The sequence below is a fragment of the Petaurus breviceps genome, unplaced genomic scaffold, assembly GCF_028583685.1.
Source record: "Petaurus breviceps papuanus isolate PSGF00001 unplaced genomic scaffold, PetGlider_PUasm1.0 90977, whole genome shotgun sequence".
Lineage (NCBI taxonomy): Eukaryota > Metazoa > Chordata > Mammalia > Diprotodontia > Petauridae > Petaurus > Petaurus breviceps.
The window spans coordinates 22,571,849-22,584,501 of NW_027187391.1; positions in this window are offsets into that span (position 1 = coordinate 22,571,849).

Consider the following 12,653-nt stretch of genomic DNA (forward strand, 5'->3'; position numbering starts at 1 on the left):
TTAAGTGCACAGATCCCTTAAAAAAAAAGTAAGAGAAAAAAAAAGAAAAGAAAGTGCAGAAACAAGCAATACAGGAAATGAGCACTGGGGAGTTCAAGGAAGTGGATATATCTGGCACAATGCCATGGGGGGTGAGGAGCTATATTCTGGTTCAATTATAACCAAATATCTCTTACCCTAAACCCATTCCAAAAAAGAGAAAAGGTTGATTTCTTGAGAGGGGGAGATGAAGGAGGTTGGAGGTAGGATAGGAGATAGGGAAGGGGAAAATGAATTCACACTAAGGATTTAATAGATTATTAGAGCTGAAACCTTAGAGATTAAATATCTTCTGGTACAATCTTTGTTTTAGAGATGAAGAAAGTTGAGGCCCCCAAAATGGATTGATTAGTTATTAGCTGAACAGGGAATTGAACTTAAGATTCCTGTATCGTAATTCAGTTCCCTTTCAACTGTATGGATACCTGAATTCAAGTGTGGCTAGAGTTCAGATCCAAATTTAGGGATCCTCCTGAGAGGGAATAAGAAAGCCAAGGTTTATTGACTACCCACTTTAAAAGGAGGTTATATTGCTTTTAATAATTCCCAATTCCTTTTTTTAAAAGCTCTTCTTTCCTAACTTGGTTGTTTCAAAATGGTACATTCAAGCTCCCCCCATCCTCCAAAGAACAGTCTATTTCCTGCTGCTGTGTACCACCAAAGCTGATGTACTGAGTAGCTTCTTTGTTGCTGGTAGTAGAGAAGCAAGGATTTCAAGAGACACACGGAACTCTCCCCCTATTTTCATACTAGGACTTGAAATACATTCTGTAGGGTGAGCTTGGTAGGGAAACATCTTTAGCTGTATCCGTTGTATGGGTGAATAGAGGGCTTTTGTGTCATATGATGTCAGTCCAGCACCTTCTATTAGAATTAAGTTCACTAAAAAATTTAAAGAAACTCACCCCCTACAACTTTTCCTTTAAGCCCCCGAAAGGATTATATTACTGGATTGAAAGCAAGTCTAGATAGCAAAGACCGTCCAGGTTATCCGGTTTACCTGTTAGTGCAGGATTTCTATTTTCAATGGATCTTCTAGTATTTCCCTCTGTCTAGTTTTTGGTGTCCTGAGTGAGGGAAGCTTCCACCATATCCTTTGGGAGTTTATCCTCTAATTCACTAGTTCTCATCGTCAGGAAGTCTTCCCTGATAGCCATCTTGAGTTTTCCCTCCTTCAATTGTATCCCATTACTTCTGGTTAGAGCTTTTGTCCTGAGTTACAAGGTTCTTCTCCCCCTTGATACTTGAAGGTTTTTTCACTCCTTTCTTACTCACACATTTTTAACTCCTTTCACAGCCTCTCCTACCGCCCACCCTCCTCCCATACAACAATCTGTCCTTGGCTCCTGAAATTCCACTTTGGTTTCCCTTTGGGCTTAGTATATTATTTACATCTGTCTGCTATCATGGACCCCCAAACCACCTAAGTCTTAACAGATACCCCAGAAATAAGTATCCTTAGAGTAAACTGGAAGGCTGCCAAGAACTTATCAAGCAATAGTCTTAGAACAAAGGGGTAAATACAGTTGGACTAATTGCTCTTTATATTTAGAGCATCTTAAATATTTGACAGTACTTTGCAGTTTATGGTCCAATTTGCATAAGGAGTCTCTTACCTGTCTGGAATCCACTCTCTCCTCAGCTTTGCCTAGGATCCCTATTTTCCCACAAAGCACAGCTCAAGTACCCCTTTCTACATGTGACCTTTCCTAAGCAGCCTCCTCTGCCTAGCCCCTTCCTCCATCACGTGGCTTAAAAGGTAAATAAAGCAGCAATACCAGTGGTATAAGGATACGAATTTAACTCTCCTGCATTTGCAGCCACAAGCCTAGAATTCTCAGCCCACATGCATTGTCAGTATTTCCAAAAGCAGAATTGTGTGGTTTGTTTAGACTGCTTCAGTGCTAATGGTATTGTCACTCAACCCAATGAAGAGCTGTAGGTGCCAGGGGAGGACGTGGACAGGCAGTGGACATGAGTAAGTCACATGATATGATTAACACTTACATCTTCCCAATTTTACTGTATATTCACCAGTATCCCCTGCATCCTAATCTTGCACCAAAGACCGGTTAGTAATAAATGATTTTTCAGTAATACCAGCAAATTTTTTAAAAAGCTTCACATAATGTTCTCTCCCCACTTTTTTTGCAAAAAAAAAAAAGTATAAAATCCATGATGATTATGGGGTAAAATATGGTATTTGTGTACATACATGCTGAATTCCCTCAGTAGACAAGAAGTTCCTTGAAGGCAGGGGCCGAGTTGTTTTTTGACTTTGTATACTTGACACCTAATACACAATTCCTTAAACCAAGGAGGTGCCTGATATATGTTGTGCTGAATGTATTTAAATAATATTTCATATAGCTTTATAATACTGTTATATTGCTCAATTTGCAGAACTCTCATGTTCTTTATGAATTTTTTTTTATTTAAACAATTGGGGTTAAGTAACTTGCTCAAGGTTACACAGCCAGTTATTTCTGGGTGTGGTGCTAAGTATCTGAGCCCGGATTCAATCCCAGGTCATCCCGACTCTGGGGCCGGTGCTCTCACTCACTGGCTGCCCCTCTCATGTTCTTTAAAAAATCAGTATTAAGGCTTTTTAGTATTCTCTAGTGAGCTTAATAATGGCTAATTAATAGGATGCCTTAGTGAGAAACCGAATGTTAATAAGAGAAGTGATCAGCAGACCTGGAGAAAGACTGCTTGGGTAAAGGAAGTCCTCTGCATTTCCTGCTGTCACAAAATTGGACGTCTATAACTCTCTATGAAAAATAAGATTGTGGAATGATGCCTCGGAGTAGATTTCTATGAATGAGTCCTTCTAATGAATTCAGGAACCTTTTAATAAATGCACTAAAATTTTTCATTCTAGTCAATTCCAGGATGTTTATAATTTTGTAAACTCCTTCCTCTAATGCAAATTGGGGTTCCCTCTGTAACTGAGTCTTAGCATTTTATCTGGTGTACTGAGAAGTTTAGTGATTTGCCTATGGGAACACAAACCAGTATGTATGTGCCAGACACAACCCATTGGGCTTCCCCTGGTTCTAGGGTGCTACATGCACAGCTCCAGGTCCTAGGTTCACAGCCTGGTTGGGTTGTTCCAGATAGACCTGTTTGGCACAAAATCATCCTGAGAGGTCTGATGTGGAAAGTACTAGGAAGATGGGTTTGTTTTGTGAGGTGGGGGGGAGAATGGAATCTTAAGGGTGAGGGGAATCAGTGGGTAGGGAAGATCTTGGCTTTGTTGTAGCACACTGCAGCAAATAACATCATCAGCCTTGTGTTTTCTTAGAACATTTTCTAGAATGTCCACTACGTTAAAGATGTTATCTTTAAATAAAATCTTGCTATTAGCAAGTTGCTAGGGAGGAAGAATTATAAATTTCATTTGCAATGGAGAAACTGAGGAGGGAGTGGGTCAGAGCCAGGAACAGAACTAGGAATGGCCTGGCTTGTAGTCTTGCAAGCTCAGGACTCCAACTTGCTTCTTTCTCTCTCTCTCTTTTTCTTTCTCTCTCCCATTTCCTTTTCTGTCCCTCCCTCCCTCCCTTCCTTCCTTCCTTCCTTCCTTCCTTCCTTCCTTCCTTCCTTCCTTCCTTCCTTCCTTCCTTCCTTCCTTCCTTCCTTCCTTCCTTCCTTCCTTCCTCTTTTTCTTTGCTTAAACTAGTGATTTTATTAATGTAGAGGAAAGTTCTGGTGTTGAAACTCCTACCAGTACAAATCTGCAGCTTACAATCTTACTGCCTTAACTACTTAACCTGGAGCTGTGACAGGTTAAATGACTTATCCAGTCACACAGCTAGTATCTGGCAAGAGTAAAACTTGAATCCAGGTCTTCCTGACTTTAAGACTGGCCCTCTATCAGTTTATGGCATACTGCCTTCCTCTTTCCTTAGATAGTCACTGTAATCTTTCCATGAAAGTATAGATTGAGAAGCAAATTTGTTGCTGCTGTTTGATAAAAAAAGAAGGGATACTGTGTGGCAAAGTGAAAAAACCTTTGGATCTGGATACAGAGGATTTGGGTTCGAATTCTACTTTTAACACTTAGTATTTGTGTGACCTCAGGCAAGTCATGTAACTTCCCTGAAGCTTAATTTCCCCATCTGAAAAATAAGGAGTTTGAAATATATCATCTATAAGATATCTTCCCATTTTAGATCCATGCTTTCTGTCTGTATTGAAAGATATCTGCAGTTCATGGAATAAGGAATTTCTACCCCTGATAAAGGGATTCCTTCCCTGCCTCCTTCCCCACCCCCCCACTCCCCTGCTTTGTGTTCAGTGTCATATAGTGAAAGATGCTTTTTAAGTGAAAGAATTGACAGATACTGATGGTTCTATAAGTGAAACCAGATGCCAAATTACCTCTCATGAGTAAAAGTTGTCGAATGGCTTCTAGTGTTTTTTCAGGCTTTGTCTTGTTTGACTTTGCATTCTGCCAAAGAGAAAAAAGAGGGAAAAAAAGACCCAAACCAACAACACCTGGGTGTCCAAACAATTTTAAGTAATGATAGAACAACTTCTAACAATTTCCAGGTAGATGATAGATAGACCATTCCAGACATATCATTGTATCTTGTTCAAATTCTGTATTTGCCCAACTATATACTCTACAACCAAACTGTGCTAATTAACCTATGTTAACTATTCTACATATTCTACTTTTCCATCTCTTTACTTTTGCTTACCCTATTCCCTATACTTGGAATACCATCTCCCTCCATCTCTGTTTGCTATAAATCCTAGCCACCTCTTTCTTCATGAAGTCTTTCCTTATTTCCTTGGTTGGAAAAGCTTTTTGCCTTCCTTCAACTTTGCACAGTAATTTTTGTGTGCTTCTTATACTTATTAAATTCTACTTGGTATTATAGCTGTTTATGCATGTGACATGTTCTCCCCCTCCCCCCCACACCACTCATGTGTAAACTGTCTGACACGTATCTGCTTCTTTCAGAACTGAACATAGTGCTCTGCATGGGGTAAGTGCTTAGTAAGTTTTTAATGAATTGAATAATGGTACTGATGGCCTATTTCTCATTATCTGGGGATAAGACACAATAGCCATCTTCATTTTGTAAAATGGCTCCTTTTTAATACCTGGACTGACTTAATTGATATGCCCTCAAATATAAACATTTAGGATGCCTTAATATAAACGATTTTCTTTTTCCTTAAAAATTTTTTATTATTATTATTTTTAGCATTATACTCCCTTGCCAACACCAAGATAGCTGGATGAATACTTCAGACTCCCACTGAGGCTAAGTGCTACAATATGCCTTGGGTCCACTACCCTGATCTTAAGAGTTTAAAATGGTCTTCTAAAGGCTTCACTGTTTGGCTCAAGCCTCATGCTGCGCCCCTGCTGTTGACCACATTTTGCATGTTTTTATAACAATTTTTCAACTACTTCCTCAAAAAAATGTTAATTTCTTGAGTCATCTGTTGGTGATTAGGGTGAAGGGGTGGCTTGTCTTGGATTATAAAACCCAGATTAGAATTTCATGGGACAGAAGCATTCAAGGTCATCTCCTTATCACCGGAGACACACAAGTTCATCTGGAAGGTTTTTGATGATCACACAAGGTTCTGGGATCTGGCAACACTTGGTAAACATATGGTGAAGTAGTATGTAATCTTAACGGGGGTCATAGGATCATAGATTTAGAGTTATAAGGGACCTTATATGGTCAATTAGGCCAACGTCACTTTACAGATGATAAAACAGAGGCTCAGAGAGTTAGCTGACTGAACCAAGGCTACATTGGTAGCTTAATCTTAGATCTGGGGATTTGAACACAAGCCCTAATACTCAAGATCCAGTGCGTGCTCTTCTGGGCCACATAGCCTCCCCAAATATTATAGGAGGAGAGTGGGAGGCAGAGATGGTTGTCTAAATTCCATGTTTTCTACTAACCTCACAAAACATAGGTAACAAAGGGAATGTTTCTTTTTTTGTTTGTTTGTTTTGAGAGGGCAATTGGGGTTAAGTGACTTGCCCAAGGTCACACCACTACTTTTTGTGTTAAGTGTCTGAGACCAGATTTAAACTCAGGTCCTCCTGACTCCAGGGCCGGTGCTCTATTCACTGCGCCACCTAGCCACCCCCAAAGGGAATGTTTCTTGCTTCTGAGTCTTTGTTGTTTTGTGTAGTTGTTCAACTCTTCATGACCCCATTTGGGTTTTCTTGGCAAAGATATTAAAGTGGTTTGCTATTTCCTTCTCCAGCTTATTTTACAGATGATTAAAATGAGGCAGAGTTAAGTGACTTGCCCAGGGTCATACAGCTAGTAAATATCTGATGACAGATTTGAACTCAGGAAAATGAGTCTCCCTTCCCGGCTTGGCACTCTATCCAATGAGCCCCTCTTCTAGGTCTTAGCTTGCCTTTATTTTCAGTGGCAATGGTGATAACTCACATTACTATGAGGTTTCAAAGTTTCCCAGACAATTCTAATGTGAGGCAATTGTGAGAACTATAAACAAGTCCTATATTCCTACCTCTTGTCCTTTTCCCAAGCAGAATAGTCCCAGAAAGAGGTGAATGTTTGTCATTTGGAGAGGTAATATAGTACAGTGAGAAGAATGCTAGGTTTGTAGTGAAAGAACCATGATTAGAGAGCCTCAACTCTGGTTATCCTTGGAAAAGTCACTTCATACCTGTGGGCTTTTATTTCCTTATTGTGAAGGCATTGGACTAATTGATTCCTGAAGTTCTTTCCAGTCTGAAATCCATAGAGGAGGTAGGTATCTTTTGTCTTCATTGATATGAGGCAGGATGGGTAGGTATCTGTAGTTTTATCATTGGTGAGATGAAAGGAGAGAGGAGAGAGGAAGAACTGAGAAATGATTCAAAGCTAGAGTTCTACTTAAACTTCTCTTGGGTCTCTGGGGACAGTTTCGGTTTGCTTCAGGTCTTTTTCCAAAAAAACTGCTCACCGTGGGTCAAATGCATTATGAGAAGAGATGGGGAAGTCTGCTGTAGACATAAACTGATACAGATCAGTTTGCTGTCTCAGCTATGAGAGCTGATAGAGAACTGAGGAACTCCTTTCCAGCAAGTATGGAGGGCAAAATGGATTTTTTCATGATATGATGAGAACCATTGCTTACTGTTTCTGTGTTTCTCTTAATGCCAGGTCACAGCTATCATGCATGAAATGCAAGGTTGATCTTGAAAGAAGATGATGAAAAGACTGAATAGTAGTGTACTTTTCCTCCCTCCTATGTTATTATGGAAAATGGGGTGTTCCTTGAAAGAACAAAATATTCCAAAGGGAATGGAGAGTGGGAAAGGAGCCTGAAGTGGCAAATAGGGAATCCAAATCCGAGTCAGGAAGCTGCAAAGGGAAAGAGTGCAATTCAGAGAAGGAAGGAAAGAAGAGACCACTGAATTTTGGGAGCGTTGGAGATGCTAGACCCCCTGAGGAGTCATCCTTGGATCAATCTCATCATCAGAGGAATGATAAGGATTCCCAAGTGTTACCAGGAAAGAAGCTATCTGGTACTGATTAGAGGAAGAAGAAATAAATTGTGAAGATGCTTCACTTCCTGCTCAGCAGTACCGTTGTTGCCAACTTGACAATGACCATAGAAATCTCTGTTATCCTCCTGGAGCATATATTGGGCCTAAAACAGAAGGCTTCATGAGATTTGTCTAGTCTGATGACTACTTCTTGTTACAGGCAATTAATGTGAGGACAAATAATTCCCTCAAAATGATCCTAGAAATCATTACTAGGGATCATGAAATTCTGGGCAAGGAAATAAAGATGGGGATAGCATAGGTGGTGAATATATATATATATATATATATATATATATATATATATATATATACATATTTTAATCACTGCTACTGACATAGCAGCAGCAGAAGCAGGATTTGGGAAATGGACATCTGGGTAAGAAGAAAGCAAATAGGAATGGCATTTGCATTTCTGAAGCATAAATTTTGGAAAGAGGGACTCTTTATAGGGATGAAGTGCATCTAAGGAGAGTCAGTAAAAATATAGTTGCCTAGAAATTTGTGAATCTGATTGAGGGAATTTTAAATTGATAATGGAAGGAAAGAGTAAATTGCCCGTGTACATCTGCTGCCACAGAGAGCAATAGATATAACATAGGAGAAAAATATCTGTGGAGAAAAGATAATAATCAACTGGAGATAATATCCTAGAACAGTTATTATAGTAAAACTTATGGCCTCACGTGACTATAGACAAGTCCTTACAGTATGGCACAACATGGTCAATAGATATCTTAACTCAGAAACCCCAAATCTATGGCCTCATTCTTTTGGATATTTTCTCCATTGATGGACATCACAAGCCACCCATTCCTGCCCGTGTCCTATAAGTTTGCCACAAAGGATCCAAGGGGACCAGAGAGCTTGCTGGAGGCCTTCTTTGCTTTCTCCCAATACTCAGAGAGCACTAGGGGAGCACTCTGGCTGTTCAATTGTCATTTCTCACCTTTGCCATATGGCTAGCTCTTGTCTTCCTATTATTGTTTGTCCTTCATTTTCAAAGGGACCACTGATATCATGGCTTGATGTCTTGACCTGCGTGTGTATTAGATTTAAGTGAGGCAGAGTTTCACAAAGTCATCAGACTCTAAACATTCACCACGCACTCAATTTTACCCATGTTCTTCCCGAAATTAGGAGCTTAGCACTAAAAACAATAATCAAATCATCTATTTCTACCTTCTGAGCATAGGGGTGGCATGGGGTATATGGGGTATATAAGATGTTTGTGAAGGACTAGCATGAGTAAAATGGAGTGCATGCTAAATGTTTAGAGGACTGAATACTGGGCCATATGAGTGTCAGTTGAAAGAGCTGTAGACATTTAGCCTGGAAAAGAGAAGGGGGTGGTGAGGAAGCATATTCATTTTAAAATATTTAAAAACTGGTTCCTTAGATGAGAGACTCAACTTAGTCTCTTTGACCCTGGAGGGTAAAATTAGGAACAGCAGGTGAAAGTAGCAGAGAAGAAAATTTTAGCTAAATAGGAGGAAGAAGTCCCTGGCAATGATGGTACCCTAAAAGTGGAATGGGCTCCTTGGGAGGTGTAGGGGTTTCCCTCCACTGGAAATCTTTAAGAGGGATCTGATGACCACTTGTTGAGACTATTGTTAAGGGGCCTCTTATCCAGGTAGGAAGTGACCCTAAAATGCTTTACAGTTTTTAAATTCTGTTAACATTTTGAGGATTCTGCTACTCTTCTCCATAACTACTTCTACTGTCAAAGAACCTTTTCTTTTGTCTAATTTTTATAATCAGGGAATTTAGAGAATCAGTCTCTGCTTTAGAACAACCTGTCATATATGCACTAGGAGTGTGTTACTTAATCACCACTCAAGTTTTCTTTTCACCATAATTTAATATCCCCTTTCCTTTTGGGTCCTATTTTTTTTTTAAAGCAATTGGGGTTAAGTAACTTGTTCAAGGTTACACGGCCAGTTATTTCTGGGTGTGGTGCTAAGTATCAGAGCCCGCATTTGATCCCAGGTCATCCGGACTCTGGGGCCGGTGCTCATACTCACTGCGCCACCTGCCCACCCCCTGGGTCCTATTTTTAATACATGAAATTCTTCACCTAGGAACACACTTGAGATGCTTGAGTTGAAGTTGTTTGGTTTGCAGCTGGTGTAATTCAATTCCTCTGCCTAGATTGGTACTTTCTTGAATGAATAAATAAGAATTTCTTAGGCACTATGTACCAAGCACTGTGCTAAGTCCTAGGCATACAAATAGAAAAATAAGACAGTCCAAATCCTTAAGGAGCTGATAGTCTAATTGGAACATACAGAAGAGTTCTTTCCACTGATGTTGCAGGGGCTGCAGAATCTTGGCATTTGTGCATCTAGGAAGGGAGCAGCATCTGACACGTGGGCAGAAGAGCTGGGAACTTGAGAGCCAATAACTATCTACACACACATACATGTGTATGTATATGCCTATGTTTATATATTGTATGTACAATATATTATATACGTGTATACACAAACGTTTGTGTGTGTGTGTATATGTATACTCTGAAGTGTCAGGTGCATACTTGTCTAACATGCTGAAGATTTGCTACCCAGTAAGTTTGTTCATTTTCCTGTGGTTTCTTTCTCTTCCTAATGACTCTTCAGCCCCTCATTTTGCCTTTTTCATTGAATTGCTTGAAGATGTGTAGCTACTTGTACCCACACAGACATTAAAGAGACAGAGATGGCTGAGGCTAGAGGAGACTAAGGCAAAGACACACAAAGAGAGGTTTCCATGTCCATTTTGAATACTCAGTTATCCACAACTTACACAGTGAGGAGATATCTGAAGTTAAATTAGCTTTATTTCTTCTTTTTATCCAAATCACTGAAAAAAAGTTTTGGTTCCAGGTACAAAACAGAAACCTGCAGAACATAAATGAATAGCATTTCATATATATAATGAACTTTTTGGGGGTATTGAAACTTTTATTTTTGCTTTACATGATTGATTCCCAACGATACTCCTCACCAGTAAAACCCTGCTATTGTACCAAAGAAATAGAATTAAGCAAAACAAGCCAATGCTTTGGAAATGTTTGAGACTTCATCTTCCACCTCCTTGCCAAAAGGGTAATGTATTTCACCGATGGTTCTTCAAATTCAATTATTTCAACTTAATGAATGATTAATAATCATTTTTAGAGCAGGACTCTGATTCCCTAGTACCTAAAACTTGCATTTATATAAAAGTGTGAAGTTATGTTTCCTATACATTTAAAGATATAAAAGGAATTAATATATACTTTGAATCTAGTACTGTTCTTAAGCCTTATCCCTCTTCATATGCTTATTGACTTGAATCACAGAATTGCATTGAATTTTTGGGTGAGGGAAGCTTGTTCTATACTTGTTCCATTCTTACTCTAAATGAGGTCTTCCTTCATTGATAACTCTAAAGACTATCATGTAATATGGAGATACGTTTTGCACAACTTCATGTGTATAATGGATATCCTGTTTGCCTTTTCAATGGGGGGGGGGGAGATGGGAAGGAAGGAGACAATTTGGAACTGAAAGTGAAAAGTTAAAAATTTTTAAATTAATTTAATTATTATAAAAGAATATCATGTGTCTGGGCTGTGCCAGGTTAATGCCTAATCAAATGAGGAAAGACAAAATCTACAATTTTCTGTCAGCACCTACATTTCCATTCCCATTTCATATCTGCAAATATAATCTATAAATTTTGATGAGTAGTTAAGAAAGAAATAATTTGATTTTGTAAAAGGTTTTGAAGCCATTTCTTTTTAAAATAATTTCATTGTTTGTTTTTACTATAGTCATTTCACCTTAAACCACTCCCCACTGAACAATAGAATGTGAGCAAATTCAAACAACATATCTGACAGTGTATATTGCATTCCACACTCATAGTTAACACTTCAGCAGAGAAAAGAGAACATAGGGTTCTTTATAATTTCTCCAAGACTGATATTGTTTGTTATAATTCAAAATTTCTTCACCTTTGAGTGTTATTTACATTATTAAAATCATAGTGTCTATTGTTCTCTTGGTTCTACTTTGTTCACTTTGTATCAATTCATACAAATCTTCATGTGTTTCAGTATACCAAAGAAAACAGTCCCTGCCCCTCATGAACCTCTTTCCTTATGGCAGGAGTTGTAAACTTTTTATGTGTCATGGACACTTTTGATGGTTTGGAGAAGGCTGTGGACCCCTTCTCAGAACAATGTTTTTAAGTGTATAAAATATAATACATGGGATTATTCAATTATATTGAAATAAAGATATAAAAATATTTTTTTAAACTGACTCCAAGTTCAGAACCCTTGCTTGGGAGAAGGGGAGGGTGTATTTTTATAGTATATGTTATAGAGTATAGCAGAGTATATAGAGCATATAGTGTGAACAATGGATTATATATAGTAAGATTAAATTTAATGGCAATAAAAGTTAAGTCCTAGAGTTGGCTTTAAAAAATCAGCTGCATGAGTAAAGCACAGTTAGAAATTTGTCTGAAAAAGGATTTGGGGGTTTTATTGGCTTGTGTGCCTTCAATAAGTCAGCAATGTCATGAGGAAGCCAAAAAAAAATTAATTCAATCTTGGGCTCCATTGAGCATCATAACTTCCAGGCATAAGGATGTGATAGTCCACCCTCGTACTCTGTCCTGGTCAGGTAACATCTAGAGTGCTATGCTCAGTATGGATCACCACAGTTTAAAAGAATATTGGTGATCACATGATAAAATGGAAGATTAGGTATCTTCATTGATCCCCTTGACCTCTTAAAACTCTCCAAAATAGAAATTATATGCCAAAGATAAAGAAACTTCAGCTCTCTCCATAATTTAGGACACTCAGAATCCAAAAGAAGGTTAAAAACAACTCCTTGAAATAACTTCTACACTGAGCTTACTGTAGTGAGCACATCTCTCCACCCCCTCCAAGCACATTAAGAGTGCACTATACCTTATCCTCACCAGCTCATAAAGAAACCCAACTCCATACTCTTGTCTCCCCACCTTTCTTCCAGAGCTGGGTAGGTAGATTCCTGGCTCCAGGCATTGAAACTCTGCTCCAACCAGAACAGATAGC